Source organism: Penaeus monodon, chromosome 41 (genome assembly GCF_015228065.2).
Source record: "Penaeus monodon isolate SGIC_2016 chromosome 41, NSTDA_Pmon_1, whole genome shotgun sequence".
NCBI classification, from domain to species: Eukaryota; Metazoa; Arthropoda; class Malacostraca; order Decapoda; family Penaeidae; genus Penaeus; species Penaeus monodon.
The window spans coordinates 30,083,192-30,103,534 of NC_051426.1; the positions used below are offsets into that span (position 1 = coordinate 30,083,192).

The 20,343-nt window shown below is 40.6% G+C and overlaps 2 non-coding genes across 2 annotated transcripts; both read right to left on the reverse strand.

Annotated features, from left to right (window-relative positions):
• Positions 1-14,040: 14,040 nt before the first annotated feature.
• Trnal-cag lies at positions 14,041-14,124 on the reverse strand. Its single transcript has one exon. It is a non-coding gene; the product is annotated as a tRNA-Leu (tRNA).
• Positions 14,125-17,469: 3,345 nt separating this feature from the next.
• Trnal-cag lies at positions 17,470-17,553 on the reverse strand. Its single transcript has one exon. It is a non-coding gene; the product is annotated as a tRNA-Leu (tRNA).
• Positions 17,554-20,343: the final 2,790 nt, after the last annotated feature.

A 20,343-nucleotide genomic window follows, 5' to 3' on the forward strand; every position in this document is an offset into this window, starting at 1 on the left:
AGAGCAAATGAAAGACCGAAGCCAAGCATTGTTGCTGGTGAGGGTTAAGGACATGGAAGATAGGTTGATGGGTCAGCGTCGGTGAGGGGGAAGCGCGGCCAAGGACTGCGGGCGGTGAGGCTGGAGAGTTTTTGGGAGAGAGAGCGGACATGGACAGCGAAGAGGGCCCGGAAGAATCGTGAGCAACGTCGGATATGTCTGGGGAGCCGCTCCTTCGGGAAGTCCGAACGTACTCGTGAACGATAGAAGGCATGCTCGACATCCCTCCTGCCAGCGCGGATACATTCAAGGAGGAGATAACGTGCATACATTTTTCTCATACCATCCTTTCCATGTAAAGAGAGGTGTTGCCATCTCGCTGTTTCTCCGCATCTGTGACCCCCAGTACTTCCTGCATCGTTCGATCTCCAAACTGGGCTATCCTCGTTATGTTCTCGATGTCGCGTTATGCAGGGTGCGGCGTACCATCTACCACGATTCCTCTCCTAAAGAGACTCCTCACCTGCCCGTCCTCAACTTGCCCTACACTAAGGAGATCTACTCTCTCCGTCGCCATCTTCACTCTCTTAACTGCAGGCTGATCTTTCTCCAGGTGAACACTCCGCCGCAACCTGGTCCACACCAACCCTCCCTTTACCTCGAAGGTGGGCACCAATGCTGTTCCCTATGCCTCCCGTGACCTGCTTTCTCCCTTATGCCGGCCACCCTGCACATAGTCCGCCCGATCCTCCGACCTGACCTCCCTTCGCTTCCGTTCGTCTGTCCTCGCTTGCCCCTTTTTACCGCGTTGCCTCTCCTCTCTCTCTTTTATACCCCCTCCTCGCCCTTTTCTCTTAACCTCCGGGGTAGTACAGTGGTAACGTGTCGGTCTCTCATCCGAGGGGTCGGCGGTTCGCCCAGGCGCGAGAAGTTGCAACTGTCGCCCGGAGGTTACTGCTGTGGCTGGGCACCACGGCGGGTAAGGACTCGGTCCCGCCGAGTCAGCACCAGGTGACACACGTGAGCGAGTCGGCAGTAGTCGACACAGGCCTGGCTCCCCTCATGGCATAGCCCGGGCGAGGCTAAGCTTTGCATATCAGACTTATCCTTATCCTTATCCTTTTCTCTTCAGACCTGAGGATGGAATCCAGGTAGATTTCGAAACTGTAGTCTCACTTTCAATAAATTTAGTTTTGTTTTTGTTTTTGTATTTTGCATTGTGGATTTTCTACCACACTATCAACACGATAGAGTGTTTTTACTATTCACACACACACAAATATATATATATATATATATATATATATATATATATATATATATATATATATTATATATATATATATATATATATATATATATATATATATATATATTTGTACTGTACATATGTATGTACTTATAAATGTGTATATGTATACACGAATTTATACATACACGCACACATACACACACGCGCACACACACACACACACACACATACCACACACACACACACACACACACACACACATACACACACACACACACACACACACACACACACACACACACACACACACACACTCACTCTCACACACACACACACACACACACACACGCATATGTATATATATATATATATATATATATATATATATATATATATATATATATATATATATATATATATATATGCGTGTTTGTGCATCTATACATATATATCTACATATCTACACACACAAAGACACATATACATACCTATCAATTTCAATACATGATCATACTAGAGCCTTCTGCATCATATATATGAACAATATATTTTGCTCGGCAGCTGTTCCTACACCTGCATTCTTCATCAAAACACTTGTTGCTTCTATAAATGTGTTCAGCTTATTTTTATGTCTGTATACAAAGTTTCAGAGAAGACTATTGTAACGCTAGAGAAATATTTCCGACGAGTCTTATCTTATCTGAATCATAATCCTATTAGGGTCATACCTTAGTAATTATTAATTGGAGGGAGCCTGTTGTAATTATTCTTTGGCCCGGTCTAGTGCAATTATTCTTACCGTAAGTCAGACGCATTTCTGGGTTATTATTTGACACCCAGTGGCATCGGGTTGGAAATTGTGCTGCGTCGTTTTTGTTACCAAACTTTGTATGATCTTTCTAAAAATAATGTCTTGAAAACGGCATAGTTATTCATCGCTAGATCAAACGCCCATTAAGATTAATGAACACCCAAAAGAAATAGAGAGACGGAAAAAGAGGTCTCAACCACCTTTTAGTTGATGATAGACATTATCCTTAAAATTGCCACAGTTAAAAGATGATTCAGGATGCAAATATTGATTCGTAACATCCCTACGTTCGCGCTTAGGCCAAAACACAGAGCATATGGCTTAGAACCCTCATCAAGAATAGATACGTACGTTTTCGGTTGACAGTGCCGCCTGATGGTTGATAGCGTTGCTGTACCAAGTTGGCAAATTTATGAAGTATAATAGTATAAGACTGTCAGGAGTGGGATTCGAACCATCGCCCGGTAAGACAGGGTTGCTACCTTAACGCAGTGCCTTGGACCGCTCGGCCATCCTCTAATATTATTGACTCCGTGATTTTCATTTCCACAGTTTCTACGTAATCATAAATGATTCTTAGTATATTCGATCAATACAGTCGCAAACACTACTGGAAAGCAGTAAAGTGGGATGAATCTGTATATAGAATTTAGCAGACCTGTTGTTTTCTCTACAAAACAACTTCGGACAATAAAAAAATGCATGCTTCTCTAACAGCAGCATGATATCAATAAGTTGCAACACGATGTGGTGTAATTAACTTAAATGCACGTCATACTAGGGCGCATTAAAATCATTTATAAAATCTACGGAAGAATCTCATCGTGGTTCTGATGCTTATTGAATTTCAGTACACACCGTGACCTCATACGGAGAGGTCGTGTGGTACCCGTGCTCCCTGTGCCCTCGTCCCTTACAAACGAATCTCTGGTGTCATATACGAGGAAGTTGTACTTCCTCGTATATGGTGCTCATATAACCCATAAGTCTGTGGCATGACAGTAGTGATGTGATAATAGCTATGCTTGTAAGGGAATTTGAAATAATTCCTCTACCGAGTGCCAAGTACTGCTGTGATAACTCTTAGAGCTGAGTGCCCCTTTGTCCCGGGCGCTATATATCACCTGTCACGAGGCAGGCGAGCTGGGTAGGCAAGGCACTGCGGTCGCCCCCGCGATGGGGGGAAACCGCAATGTAAACACTGAGGGGGAGGACGCGATGGATAACTGTCCCACCCCTCCCGCGGTTGAAGAATGCGCTTCAGCCTGTAGATCAGTGGATAACCCTACTGAATCCATTGCCATGCAACGGGCAAGCGCTGAAGGTGATCCCGACGCCTGGGTGGGCGACGCTGAGGGAGGAAGTGACGGCTTTACATTAGTGAAGTCAAAAGCAAAGAAAAAAGAAAGACCGACAATGCTGGTAAGACGCCGCTGGCACCAAAGAAGAATTATGTCCGCCTCGCCTTCCCTGAAGGCACAACGAAATCAGAAAAAAATGAAATGGCTGCAGGACTTCGGCAACGACCCTCCAGCCCTGGGGGGTACCCCCCTCGCCCTTGTGCGAGGAGACACTATCTTCTCATCATATGTGTACAAAATGAAATGTGCCCCTACAGCAACGAGGATTGTGAATATGAGAACAAAACTTAATTCACCTTCTGTTTACGAAAGAATATTATACACAAATGCCATACTTAGTGTCAAACCAATTAGAGAACCTCTCCATTGTGCAGAGTTTCAAAGACAGATAAAACACAGAATAGAGGAGCTAACTTTGAATGACAACAATTCATACTCAAATCCATGGATACAAGTAACATGCAAACACTTAGTTCAGCTGAACATATCCATAACTAAGACCCCATAAGGACGTTCTGTACCACCGCGGAAAATGTCGGACCTAAGTGTACATTATACGACTGCCCCCCAAAAGTGTCCCCCTGCTATACTTAAGCAGTATGAACTTTCAATTATAAATTAGCATTTTGAAACTCTGCTCATTGCATATGAATGCTACACGATGGGCCCTGTCAGTCTGGGAGCAGAGCAGGATGCGCTTTTGTTGTATATAAAATAATATTTTGCAGTACCAGGATTGTAGGAGGGTTCATGACTGGGCTAGCACTGCGCAAACTAAGTGTAAACTGTGTAATGAAGAATATAAGCGAACAATTGTGCCTTATATCTTAGAGTACCATGTGTTACAGCCTTTCGGACCACCTAGCATGAGGTATGGAGAATTATGTTTCATATCAACTGATGTCTTAAAAAATATACTTATGTTGTATCCTAAATTTGGAATGTAGTATCACATGACCGCATGTCAAATCTGCCATACCCAAGCTGTACGCCGGCGTGGCAGATGAGTAGATAAAGAACTGTGTAATTGTTCCTTTCCTGTAACTAATATAGTACTTATCATAATAACGTTATAGCCTAAAATTCAAATGCAATACCATCATATAATGTTATGACCATGCATCAAATGTAACACAGCTTGCCCACGCCTGTGCAGTTAGCCAAAGTGGTAAATAAAGGACTTAACTTATTGAAATTGACTCCGCGGAGCGGTTCTCAGTTCTTCACCATCGAGGACCACTTTTGTTTAGATCAATATTCCTAGAGCCTCGGGCTTTTGAAAAGTATGTCTACTCTCTCTCTCTCACCTCATCTATAACCCAGCTATAGCTGTCATATTACTGAGATGTACTAAAGTTATTCTGTACATCTATTGTTATATTATACACAATTTACATAATCTTACATAATTGTCACAAACGTATCTTCACACACATATATATGCATATACCCTGGATCATTGCATTGTCTGTTAATTCATCTCTTCCTGTTACACTAAATATTCTAATGCTGGGTTGTCTATCCCCTTCTACAAGACGGGGTTAGTCAAAATATATATGCATGTACACACACACACACACACACACATATAATTTGCGCGCGCGCGCGCGTCTGTGTGTGTGTGTGTGTGTGTGTGTGCGTATGCGTGTGTGTACCATACAGATCAGGAAAAACACCGGATAAAACCATGGTTTCCTCTCTGCATAATAATAATTATTATCGCTCATCCTCAGCTGTGGAGCCTGATGTTCAGAAACCGTTTCCGTGTGAGCAACGATAAAGGGTACGCATGTAGTGGTCATGACGCTAAAATAAGTAGGTTTAAGATCCAGACTGGCGACGGTGAAGAGAACGGTGTTGAATTCTAGTCGAGTGCTTGTGAAAGTATCTGCAGTTAACAAATGTTGACACTGCTTGAGGGGCAAGTCTGGTTGAAACCCGCCAATTGCTTGTAGCAAGCAAAAGGTCCAGATCACGTTTGAACTCATATTAACTGGTGATAAGAACTGTGTTCCAAGAGAAGACTTCTAAATTGTCGTAAAAAGAGCGAAGCTGGCACTGGGAGCAAGCTCTGAGTCCTGGAAGCAAAATTACTGAGATAGTTTTCAAACGAAAGACTGAGGCAATAATACTGATAATATAACGACTCTACTCACATGGTAAAGATAGCAAGCAGCATTTTGAACCTAGAGCTGTTGTAAGCTCTAATGAACATGCTATAAAGGCAGTGCCAGGAGTGTTATTCGAACCCACGCCCGGAAGACCGGACTGCGATAGGAATATAATGATTGTGGTAGACTAAGGATAATAAATAATTACAAAGATAATGAATAATTACAAAGATAATGAATAATTACAAAGATAATGAATAATTATAATATTACGATAAAAAACATGCTAAGATAACGAGGCACAGTACTGTGACAAGGCACGATAATGATGGCAACTTGATAATGATAAGGTATAGCGATTAAGATTATCTTGCAATCAATATCCATTTTTGTCTTGGTAAACAGGAATAATTCTTATCACAAGAAAAGGATAACAATTTCATAATCATATTACTGAAATAGATATGCTAATGATGATGATAAGGATCACTGTAACAACAATAAAGATAATCCTAATAATACTGATGATAAATAATGATAGTAACAAAATTATAAAAATCGTAGATTATGATAACAATAAGATAACTGATAGTTGAAAATAATGATTGTGATAAAATAATAGTAACAAATAATAATGAAATAATGTTTATCACAATAATACTGAAATCAAGTTTAACATAATAATACTGAAATAATGTTTATCATAATAATAATGAAATAATAGCGTAAAAATAATAAAACTGATAAAATGATAAAGTGATGAAATAATTACAATAAAATGACGCTATTGATAATAATCTTGATAGTGCTTAAAATAATATTAATAGGTGATAATAATAAAGATAATGACGATTAAACCAATTATATTTATGAAGATGATAAAAATGACGATGATGATTTTGACTGAAAAGGGTTTGCGTACGTACAGTTATATCGGTAGTTGTACGACGTAAGGAATGTGTTAATTAATGGGTATTTTGGTGTGAAAACGACTATTCATATTTCACTACTAGTAAAGATCTGAAGTTATATACCGTGGATTTTCGACAGTCATTGCTATGTAATTAACGGTTTCCTTGATATATTCTGACTGGGAAACAGTTTGAAACCACTTTATTTACATTACTCGACTAGTAATCATCATAACAGTTATATGTTTCGACAGCCGCTGCTATGTAATTAACGGTTTCCTTGATGTATTCTGTTTTGGTAAACAGTCTTGTGGATTGGCCAGGCGTTCGTCATGGTTCTGGTAACAAATACTGGGACGTAGATCAGGGAGGTGAACACATCAGCTTGAGTCAGTGATACCGTTTCTATAATGGATGAAGAAACCGTCTCTGTTAAGGAGATGATAGACACAGCCGTAGATGTTGTCCACTCAAGTTGCGTCAGTTGGTATTCAAGTTGGGTAGCCGAATAAGTGATGGTGATGGTCTGAGTGTATGCCTTGTTCTTCTCATTGATCTTCAACTCTGTAACCTACTGCGTTCCGTAAGACAGCTGTGGAGCCTGGTATTCAGAAACCGATTATGTGTAAGTAACGGTTAAGGGTTCGCATGTGTGGTCGTGATGCTAACGTAAATAGGTTTAAGATCCAGACTGACGACGGTTAAGTGAGCAGTGCTGAATTCTAGCCGAGTGCTTGTGAGAGTGAGTGCAGAAAACTCCTCTTGACACTGAGGGGCAAGTCTGGCTGAAGCCCATCAGTTGCCCGAAGCAAGAGAAGGGCAGCCCACACAACGAAAGCTGTAGCGTTGAATCTCATATTGGCTGTTGATATTAGTTGCTAGACCAAACTATGCATTACCAACAAGAGACCTGATCTTATATATGAAGTCGATTAGGGGAACGAAGTTGTAGAAGAGAGATAAAAAAAGAGGCAACTAGTTTCATCTTGAAGGCACTGGGAACAAGAGATGTTCACACATGAAAACAATAACAATGTAATAAGCAGGAATATTATTTCACATTCAAGCTGAGAAGACATGATAACTTATGATCATGATACCTAATGATCATGATAACTAATGATCATGATAACTAATAACAACCCTGGGTGGAGGAGGACTGTGGGACGACCCAGGAGGTCATGGCTTGGGCAGCTCGACGAGACCTGTCGCGAGGAATTAGAGATGGGCCGAGGGTCTGACTGGAGACTCGTCATGAGGGACCCTCGTGGCTGGAAGCGAAGGGTGGATGCGGCCATGCGCCCCCGTCGGCGTTAGCCCCTTGATGATGATGACTGATCATGATGATGAATGATCATGATAACTTATGATCATAATAACTAATGATCATAACTAATGATCATGATAGCTAACGATCATAATAACTAATGACCATGATAACTAATATTCATAATAACAAGTGATCATGAAAACTAATGATCATGATAAATTGTAATCATGATAACTATTGATCATGGTAAATAATGATCATGATAAATAATAATGATAAATCATGATAATGATAAATGGTGATAATGATAAATAGTGATAAAAATAGTAATAATGATAACTTATGATACTGATAACTTATAATAATGATAACTTATGGTAATGATAAATAATGTGAGATGGTAAGATAATGATAGCAAGATGATGAATATTGATATAAATAGTGATAAAAATGATAATTCATGACAGTGATAATGATAAACAATAATAATGATAATTTATGATAATGATAACTTAGGATAATAATTACTTATGATGATGATAACTTGGAATAATGATAACTTACGATAATGATTAATAATGATAATGATAACTAATATGAGATGGTAGGATGATAATGGGATGATACAATAATGATTACAAATGATATTGATAACTAATGATAATGATAAATAATGATCAAGATAACATATCATCATCATCATCAAGGGGCTAACGCCGACGGGGGCGCATGGCCGCATCCACCCTTCGCTTCCAGCCACAAGGATCCCTCGAGGCGAGTCTCCAGGCAGGCACACGGCCCATCTCTAGTTCCTCGCGACAGGTCTCGTCGAGCTGCCCAAGCCATGATCTCCCAGGTCGTCCCACAGGTCTCCTCCACCCAGGGTTGTCTCGCAGGGAGACAACCTGGTGGGCAGGGTCGTCCACAGGGAGACGAGCTAGGTGGCCATATAGCCTGAGTTGGCAATCCCGGATTATGCAAGTAACAGGTCCCATGCCAGTCTCACGGTGTAACCGCCGGTTGGACACGCGGTCCTGCCAACTGTACCCCATGATCCGGCGAAGGGACTTGTTACAAAAGGTATCAAGGCGAGACTCCAAGACACTGGATAGCGTCCAGGTTTCGCTTCCATAGAGCAAAACAGGCCTTGAAGACACGCAGCTTGGTCCTTCTGCATAGGTACCGACATCTCCAAACGCTCTTGTTGATCGAGTTCATGGCTTCTGTTGCCAGACCAATCCGCCTACTGACTTCCTGGTCTGACAACCCAGAGATATGGACTACGCTACCAACTACGCTGCAAGCATGGATCGACTGAATGGGTTCCCCTAACAGGCCCCCCAAAGTCCTGAATCTTGGTCTTGGTTCAGGAGACCTCTAGGCCTAGGGGCTTCGCCTCATTGCTAAATGCATCAAGAGCCGCTACAAGTGCCTCCAGGGACTCAGATAGGATGGCAACATAGTCGGCAAAGTCAAGGTCTGAGACCTTAATATTACCTAGTGTGCTCCACACTGACTTTGGCTAGTAGCTCTGCCCATTATCCAGTCCATACAGGTGTTGAAAAGTGTTGGTGCAAGGACGCAGCCTTGCCTCACCCCTGAGTTAACAGGGAAGAAGTTCGACATATCCCCACCACACTTTACAGCACTCTCAGTACCAGTATAGAGGCTTGCTATCAGGCCAATAATCTGTGTCGGAATTCCCCTGAGCCTCAGGATCTCCCATAGCGATTCCTGATGCACTGAGTCAAACGCCTTCTTGAGGTCGATGTAGGCTGCAGGCAACCCACAACCAAACTCACGACGGCGTTCCACAATTACTCAAAGCGCTAGTATACGGTCTATCATGGACTTGCCAGAAGTAAATCCAGACTGCTCCGGTCTCTGATGCCTCAGTAGGTGGTTGCGGATCCGTTTCAGAAGAATGTGGGCGAGAGCCTTGCCCAGTATGCTGAGCAGTGTAATGCCACGGTAGTTGCTACAGTCCCAACGATCCCCTTTCCCCTTCCAGAGAGGGATGACCACGCCCCTCAACAGGTCAGGGAGAATGGTACTGTAGCGTACCGATCCTCAATTTATACTAAATCTCCATTTTTTTTGTCTCACGGTATTAAAGTGTAAAACAGTAGCGCTCACTGCCACCACCCGTTTAGTACGTACGGGAACGAGATGTACTTTGTAAGAAGTTAATGTGTAATTAGCATTGTGGAAAGGAGGGACAGATAGTGTGCCAATGTTGGAATGTGTGTTGTATAAAGTGTATAAACCAGCGAGATAAAAGAATGGCAAGACGTAACCTGAGCGAGGAGGACGAGCACGGGAATTTCACCACGTGTAAAGGATTTAGGATAAGGCTATTTTAGAATTTAATGATCTGCTTTCCTTCAGTTCCGCAAAAACTTTTATTTAATATCCAAAGAAAAACAAAACTCACAGGACCCATGAAGTCTTTTATTATAAAATTGAGAAATAAAGCGGTTTTTAAAAAAGTAATAAAACAATAAAAATAGATACTAAAATAGAACTGAATTAGTTCCTTTTTAAGCTAAAAGAAACTTATGAACTTCGCTTAGCTTACGAGAAAAAAAAATGGAAGCCACTATAAAACAAGTTAAAAAAAAAAAAAGAGCACCAGCCTATTACTCACTTGCTCAGATGTATATTCATCGAGACGAATACCTTGCCACGTAACAACACTTTTCTCACAACCAAAAAAAAGCAAACAAATACCTTGTTCAAAGATGCGATGCCTACGTTAAAATACACAAAAAGAACAGAGGACAGCCCAGCCTAGGGTGCCTCCTGCCTCAGCCCGCAGCCGCTACTGCCCACAGGGGGTGAGGATCGCCCAATTATACACCTGTGCCCCAAGGAGCACAGTAGCAAGGTGCGTAACTTTTACGTACTAAATTTTACTTTATATTCTTTTGGTTAGGCAAATTCAGATGGCAATGTGTAAAACTATTAATAAAACTTTAATATTGCCTTAAGAGATAAAGATCTTTTTTAAGAAAGACAATAACTTGAAAAATGCAATAACTTGAAAAATGCAGTATTAATTAAAAGAAAACTTTTAACTATAACTAAATTAGTTTCTTTATTTTTTTATTTCCTTACACCCACATCCCTTAAGACTGGTGCTCCACGTGGTGAGGGACGCGGCATATTATACTGAGATAGTAACAGGAGCACAAAGTATTTTCCCAGGCTTCCAGGATTTATTAATCGGAAGAAACAGATTCACATAAAATGAGCGAGGATTTTTAGTTGTAGTTTTATTGCCGTTCTTTTTAAGCTTGGCGCGTCCTTCTCTTCTTTAACAAGGGATAGGGTCTTCGCCTTCCACGACAGCCAGTGTTCACGCTCCAGCAGCTTCGTCCGCCCATCCAGTTTGCGTTAAGGGCGGGAGAGTCGATATGCCCTTACTTAACCCTGGCGTGAGGATCCCGTGGATTTTCTTCTGAGGGAACATTTTCGCGTTTACATGAGAAGCAGGCTGCCGAGGGAGAAATCCATAAGTGGGCGTTTCTAAAGCTTTCATTATAATCAGTCCACTACAGTACCAGACTGCCAGATGGCAGTCAGGATTGTATGCAGGCCCCAAGCCATAGGTTCACCCCCAGCCTTTAGCGGTTCAGCAGGGATATCACATAGGCCTGCAGCTTTCTCACTCTTCAGCTTGGAAATCGCCATCCTAACCTCTGTTAGGGTAGGAGGTTCCTCGCTGATGGATGGGTCTGGCACAGGCACTGAGACATCGCTTGCATCCAAGCTAACTGTTGGAGGGTCTACCTGGTACAACTGTTCAAAATACTCAGCCCAACGTTCACGAACCCCAACATGATCTGAGATGATCCGTCCATCCGCTGATCGGACTGCAGCCATCTGTGAGGAGGGCTTAGAGTTCAGTTTTCTCAGGGCTTGGTAGGCAGGGCGAAGGTCATTTACCAAGAAATTACCTTCGACCTCCTCAGCAAGATTCCTGATGAACTGTTTCTTGTCCCTTCTCAGCAGTGTCCGAGCCCTACGCACCATGGAATGATGCAAGACTTGATTCCCATTCAGCCGAGCCTTGTGACATGCTTCAGTGGCCTCTAATGTCTCCAGGGAGATGGAATTCTGCCTTGCCCTCGGGCGTAAGCCAATGGACTCCTGAGCTGCTTCGAGTGTTACACGCTTGAAGAACTCCCACAGAGCAATTGGGTCCGTCAGGTTGTTGAGTTCTGTGAATCGGTCAGAGACTGCCATGGCCACGGGCACACTCCTCCTCCCTTAGTCTGTCCAGGTGAAACACCTTAGGGTGGCCACTGGAGGGACGGGGAGTTTTGAAGTGGACCCACAGGGTAGCCACAACCAGCCTATGGTCGTGCCACAGAACTCGGCACTCCGGTAAACCCTGCAGTTCTGGAGGATCCTCCATCAAGTGCTAACAAGAATGTGGTTGATCTCCTTGGCCACTGTACCCGTACCACTGTACCAAGTCCAGCGATGCGGGTTGGAGCACTGGTACCAGGAGCCAGAGATCCTCATTTTCTGGGACCTAGCAAAGTCCCGGAAAAGGAGGCTATTCTCGCTGCTTGGATCAGCTCCCGAGCCATGGGAGCCGACAGACATCTCGTAGCCAGCTCGGTCACAGCCGGATACCGCATTGAAGTCACCCAGAACAATGCGAATATCTCGCCGGGGGCAATTGTCTACCACAGATGCAAGTTTGGCATAGAATGCCTCTTTCACATCAATTTTATATACATCGGTAGGAGCGTATACAGCAATAAGAGACATGAAGTCAAAAGCATGCTTCAGTCTCATTGCCATAATACGCTCATCAACCGATGTCACCTCAACTACCGAGGGCTGAAGTCGGCTGGAGATGGCTATGGCTACACCCTGAAGGTGGTGACCATCGCTGCGGCCCGACCAGTAGTAGGTGTAACCACCCACACTGATCGTGCCGCTACCAGGTCTTCTCACCTCTGAGAGGACAGCCACCTCAACTCCCAGTTGCTTCAATTCCCGCGATAGCAGAGGTAACCACTCATCCTGCTGCAAGGACCGGATGTTCCAAGCGCCTACCCGGAAAGCACGCCTGAGATTAAGCCTCGGGTGGTCACTCCGGGTGCACGCCACCTCTGCCGCCCCCGCCGACACAGCCCCAAATAAAGGGGGTCGGCAGGCTGTGGGACCGCCTATCCACCTATGGGGTCCCCGAGGGCTTTGCCCCACAAGCTTCATAGTGGGTTGGCGCCTGCTGGGGCGCAGGTGGGACGAGTAACTCTGATGCCAATCCTGCACCCCGACATTTGCCCTCCCAGCGGGACCCACAGCCCACCTTACTTGCTGGGTGGGAGGGACAACACCCCTTCCCCCAGCATTTCCATTTATATTTGACGTTGCCAGTGGATCTTTCTGGGGGGAGGAGGTCTGGCAAGGCCCACCTCCCCCGAGCCGCCCCATTACCCCAGGGTGGCTAGGGGGCAGGAGTTGGTACGGAGCCAGAGCGTGTCCACACGCCGGTGGGCCATAGCTCCGTACCTCTGGGGCCTCCTGCTGCTTTGAGATCCCCCACAGATTTAGCCTGGGACCGCAAGGTGCCCAGTTACACATGGATGGCCACGAGGAGGCACTACAGAAATCTTGGTGAGGGAGAGGCTGTGTCCTGGCAGGGGAGACTTATGCAAAAGCTGCTCCCTTTTTCGCACTGAGCTAGCCAGGGGTGGAAGCTGCAAGCGAGAAGGCATGCAAGCACTTAACACTATCTAGGCTACCACACCATCGCTTCACATCACCATGCGCGTGAAGCGATAACATATGATAATGATAAATTAGGATTATGAAATTATGATTATGATAACTTATGATAATGATAAATTATGGTAAAGATAAATGTAAGATGACAAGATAATGATAGCAAGATACGAGAATGATAACTAATAATAAAAATAAATAATGATACTGATTACGTATGATAATGATAAAAATTATAACTTAGGATAATAATAAATAAGATGGTGAGATGGTAAAATAATAAAAGCAAGATACCATTACGATAAAATAACCTGTTATGAAAATGAGAACAACATATAAGATCTAATAACAATATCAAGGTAGCTTGATATCAGAACTACTTATAATGAGATATAATGATAGAAAGCATAAGTATTACATCTCGTCATTTTACCAGCAATAAAAATGTGTTTTTATTAATCTCTGATCATAATTACTCACAGTCACACTGAAATCTGATAAAGAATCTTCGTTTATCAGATTAACTAATCTATTTTTACAAAATCTTTCACATTAAGGATACTAAGTATCCTTTTCATACTACACATATTATAAAGGCAGTGTCAGGAGTGGGATTCGAACCCACGCCCGGAAGACCGGACTGCAACCTGAACGCAGCGCCTTGGACCGCTCGGCCATCCTGACTGTTTATGTAAAGAAATTAAACCCAAATTTGGAATTTTACAATTCCAGTGTAGTCGCCACATAAGAAATATCTACACATAGAAGCAGTAATGATGAAATTTCTAATTATAGTACGCTTATCGCCCAAGGATCCCAGTCTAATTGTTTACGCTGTTATGTTACAATAAACAGATGATCAATTACAGGATTCTTAATAATTCTATTAAATTTTGAATTTATGTGATTACAAAAAATCTCTGATATTCCAAAATAACACAGTGGTATCAGTGATTGTGATTAAGAATTACTTTCACTAAAAGTATTTAGCTTTGAAGGGCAATTTAATGTATATCTAAAATCATGGTCGACTATCAGCAATAATGTAAATAATAAAGATGGTACAACGAGCGTTTTCACAACAGCAATAAATTAATGCTGACATTAGAAACGTTAGACGGCGTTAATATCTTCATGCCTCTGAAAGAAACAGAAATTGTCCAGATAATTCATCATAATGCTAATGGTGACAGAAAGCATTAACAAAAATGGGGATAATGATAATATATGATAAATGTTAATCATAATAACAACAATAACAGTAAAGCTAATCTTAATAATAATAATAATAATAATAATAATAATAACAATAATGATAATAACAATAATAATGATAACGATAATAATGATAACGATAATAAAGATGTTGTAATGACAGATAGTAATAAGGGTTAAATAATGATTATTACAACACTATGGTCATGATAACGAATGTCAATGGAAGACAATGATAAGAACAACGTAACGAGAAGCACTGGCAACTTGATATAATGGTCACTTAAAGTGAAGGCTTGACTATTAAATGAAGGTCTTTTATGTAATGTTTGTAAAAAAATCGTATATTTTAATTCTTCATTAATTATTCAGCGAATAAGTGATTCGACTTAGATATTGATTGTGCTTGTATAGTTATAATGATATGCACGAAACAGGGAATGTATTATTTGACAGATAATTTGGTATAAGTTTGAAACCACTTTATTCAGATTTCTCGACTAATAACTATCATAACAGTTGTATACCGTGGATGTTTCGACAGCCGTTGTTGCATAAGTAACGGTTTCCTTGATGTATTCTGTCTGGTAAACAGTCTTGTGGATTGGCCAGGTGTTCGTCATGGTTCTGGTAACAAAGACTGGGACGTAGATCAGGGAAGTGAACACATCAGCTTGAGTCAGTGATACCGTTTCTGTAACAGAGGTAGAAACTGTCTCTGTTAAAGGGATAGTAGACATAGCCGTCGACGTAGTTGTCAACTGAAATTGCATCAGTCGGGTAGCCGAGTAAGTGATGGTGATGGTCTGAGGCTGATAAATGGTTCGAGTGTATGCCCTATTCTTCTCGTTGATGTTCAGCTCCGTAACATAGTGAGTTATGTAAGCCAAGTGTGGAACCTGATATTCCGAAACCGTTTCTGTGTGAGTAACGGTAAAGGGTTCGCATGTGGTGGTCGTGACGGTAACATATGCAGGTTTAAGATCCAGATTGGCGACGGTAAAGAGAGCGGTGCTGAATTCTAGTCGAGTGCGTGTGAGAATGACTGCAGAAAACTCCTCCTGACATTCTTTCAGTGGCAAGTCTGGCTGAAGCCCATTGGTTGCTCGAAGCAAGAGAAAGGCAGCCCAGACAACGAAAGCTGTTGCGTTGAAGGTCATATTGGCAGTTGATGTTAGTTGTTAAGCTGGTAACAACTAACATCTGATCTTATATATGATCTTATATATGAAGTCAACCTGAATGACGCAGTCGAAGAAGAGAGGTCAAAGAGAATTAACTACTTTCAACCTGAAGGCATTGGGAACACGAGACCCTGACAGAAATAATGACTAAGTAATAAAAATTTTGTAAATGATAAATAAATAATATTGATGATAAATAAATTGGTAAATAATGCTGATAATAAATAGATTGATAAATAATGCCAAATGATAAAGGAACTGATAAATAATAATGACAAATAAATTGATAACTAATGTTAATGATCAATTAATAAAAATAATGTTGATGATCAATTAATAAAAGTAATGTTAATGATAAATAAATAAAAGATAATGTTAATGATAAATAAATAAAAGATAATGTTAATAATAAATGAATTGATGACAAGTAATAGGAACGCTGCTTTCACACTAAAGCCGAAACACAGAAAAAAACTCTTCATGAATATAGGGCATAAAAATTCATGATATCTCCCAAGTCTCCAATACATTAGTTTGCGCTGTTATTTAACAATAATTAGATTATCAATCACAAAGAATTCTTGAATAATGCATGTAATTATTATTTAGTATGATGTGTAGTATGAATGTGTCTAAAATGTAATTTCACCAAAAAATGTTTTGAAGAGCAATTTGATATGCATCTAAAATAATTAATTTTTTAATAATGATGTTTATCATCATCATGGTAATGATGATATTCATCATCGTAATAATGTTTATCATAATAATAATGATGTAATGTTTATCAAAGTAATAATGGAGTAATGTTTATCATAATAATGAAATGTTTATCATAATAATAATGAGATGTTTATCATAATAATAATCATGATGAATAGTGACCATCATAACTAATGATATATATATGATAATGATAAATCATGATAATGATAAATCATGATAATGATAAATCATGATAATGATAAATCATGATAATGATAAATCATGATAATGATAAATAAAGATAATAGATAATGATAATCATAATGATAATCATGATAATGAAATATGATAATGATAAATAAAATAATAAATAATAAGTATAATATAATCATAAAATTATATGTAATGATAACTTATGTAATATAACTTATGGTAATGATATTATGTAATGATAACTTATGTAATGATAACTTATGGTAATGATAACTTATGTAATGATAACTTATGGTAATGATACTTTGGTAATGATAACTTATGGTAATGATAACTTATGGTAATGATAACTTATGGTAATGATAACTTATGGTAATGATAACTTAGGATAATGATAAATTGTGATAATAATAACTTGGGATACTGATAGCTAAGATAAAGATAAATATGATAATGATAACGTAGGATAATGATAAATAATGTGAGATGGTAAAAATGATAATAGCAAGATAACGATAAAATAACATGTTATGAAAATGAGAACAACGTAGAAGATCTAATAACAATATCAAGGTAACTTGATATTATGACTACTTATAATGAGCTCTAATGATAGAAAGCATAATGATTACATCTTATTATTATACCAGCTAAAAACTGTGTTCACTCTTTTTTAATTTTTATTTTCATACTACACATTTTATAATGGCAGTGTCAGGAGTGGGATTCGAACCCACGCCCGGAAGACCGGACTGCGACCTGAACGCAGCGCCTTGGACCGCTCGGCCATCCTGACTGTTTATGTAAAGAAACTGAACCCAAATTTGGAATTTCACAATTCAAGTGTAATCGCCACAAAACAAAATATTCACATTGAAGCAGTGATGTTGAATCTTATATATAGGGTTTATCTTCATGAATACTTTCGCTTATTGCCCAAGGATTCCAGTCTTTTAGTTTACGCTTTTATGTTACAATAAATGGATAATCAGCTATACAGGATTCTTGATTAATCTATTTAATTTTGAATGTATGTCATAACAAAAAAAAAAAAAAAAAAAAAAAAATCCAAAATAACACTGTGGTATCAGTGATTATGATTAAGATCTACTTTCCTTGTGGTACAACGAGCGTTTTCACAACAGCAATAAATTAATGCTGGCAAAAAAAACGATAGATGGTTTTATGGTTGCTGATGATACAAATACTACAAAGCACATAAATTATTTTAATTACACAGTGATTCAGCATGTATAGTTATAACGATAGTTGTACGAAACAAGGAACGCGTTAATAGATAGATAAATTTGAAACCACTTTATTTACATTACTCGACTAGTAATCATCATAACAGTTATATAACGCGGATGTTTCGACAGCCGCTGCTACGTAATTAACGGTTTCCTTGAGGTATTCTGTTTGGTAAACAGACGTGAATTGGCCAGGTGTTCGTCATGGTTCTGGTAACAAAGATCGGGACGTAGACCAGGGAGGTGAACACTGGGTCAGTGATACCGTCTCTGTAATGGAGGAAGAAACCGTCTCTGTTAAGGAGATGGTAGACACAGTCGTAGATGTAGTTGTCCATGTCCAATATTAATGATAAATGAATTATTAATGTTGAAGATAAATAAATAATGTTGATGATAAATAATAATAATGATAACTAAGTTGATAAATAATAATAATGATAACTAAGTTGATAAATAATGTTAATGATAATAAATAAATTAATGATAAGTAAATTAATAATGTAAATGATAAATAAATGAGTAACATTAATGATAAATGAATTAGTAATGTTGATGATAAATGAATTAATAATGTTGATAATAAATGAATTAATAATGTTAAAAATAAACGAAATGATAAATAACGTTAATGATCAATTGATTGGTAAATAATGTAAATGATAAAATAATTTATAATTGTAATTATGAATAATATGATAAACATTGTTAATTATAAATAAGATAAATAGTGGTAATGATAAAGAAGAGAGATCAAAGAGATGTAACTACTTTCATCTTGAAGGCACTGGGAACACGAGACCCTGACAAAAATAACGACAAAGTAATAAGCAGGAACATTACTTTGACAATAAAGCCGATAAGACATTAAAATGATTTTGTAATGATAAATAAATAGATAAACAATGTTAATGATAAAGAGATTAATGGTAAAGAGAAATAAATTTAAAAATAGATTTAACAATACATAAAGTTATATCAGTAGTTGTGCAACGTAAGGAATGTGATAATTGATGGATAATTTAGTATGAAAATGAATTTATCCACATTTCTCTACTTAACAGTAATGCTACGCCAGTGGGTCTTTGTCTCTGTGCGAAACATGTGTTAACATGAAGGGACCTGGGCAAACATGACGCAGCTGGCTGTGAGCGGAGGAGCGGAGGAACAAGCCTGGAGACGTGGTTGGGTGCTGCTCCTGTGAAGACCTCGTGTGTGCCTTGTGACCTTATATACTTGGTGTTGCCCTGTTATAAGCTGTATTGTGCTGTGTGACATGCTGGTTTCCCCCCTGTATTGTGCCTATAGAAAAGTGTACGGGTAAATAACTTGTGTAAATAAAGGAAAGACTGTCATTTTGTGTTTACTTCGTGCCCTGCCTCGCCACTTGGCGTTTCCTCTCCTGGTGTTCTGGGACGCTGTGGTGTTCGGTGCCTCTTGGAGCTGTTCAGTGTTCACGACCCTGTATATAACACGCCGTCTGCCTAGCCTGCCTTGTGTTGGTGGCAGAGAGACGAGGCGGTCGGCGTAACAATTGGTGTCAGAAGTGGGATTTGTGATATTTGATCAGTGAGAGCGCCGATTTATCATGTTCTCCAAAGATGGCGGCAGCCATGAGGGAGAGGAGGCTATGACTGAGGCAGGCACGAGTGAGGTGAAGCCGAGCCAGATGGACCTGATCACTGCCATGCTGGCCGGTATGAGGGAGGAAATGGCACAAAGGGCAGAAGAGCAGGCACAGAGGGCACGCGAGCAGGCGCACCATCTCGTCGAGATGCAGGCAAGGAAGGCAGAGGAACAGTTCTGCCAACTTGTTCAGGTGCTACAGAGCAATCTTGCATCTGTGAAGATAGAAACTCAGCAGTACACCGACAAGGCCTGCAACAGTGTGAAGAGTGAACTGATGGAGGAGGTGCATACTCTGAAGGGCGAGGTTCAGGGCCTGAGGGAGGAAGTGAAGGAGGAAAGGCGGCGTCACGAGGTAGTAACGTTGCAAGCAGAGAAGGCAGACGAGGTTCTGGCAACAGATGCCAGAGTGTCAGATTTACTGGGGTCTGCCTGGGGTCTGTGGCAGGAAACCCCCGGGCCTCGCAGCGTCGTGTCGCAGCCAGTGGTCGCTGCAGAAGGATGGGGACCCATCGGAACCGCTCCCTTGGATATAGGTGGCGGCAAACTCGGACCCGGTCAACCAGCCTCGTTGCCTCCCTCACCCCCTTCCTCCCCCCCAGGCGTGTTAGTTCACAGCACGCGTTCTCCACCCTGCAGCCCCTCGGCCTCCAGACATTCTGTGAGGCGTAAGCCTTGATAACGAAGGTGCCTGGAGCCATTTGAATGTG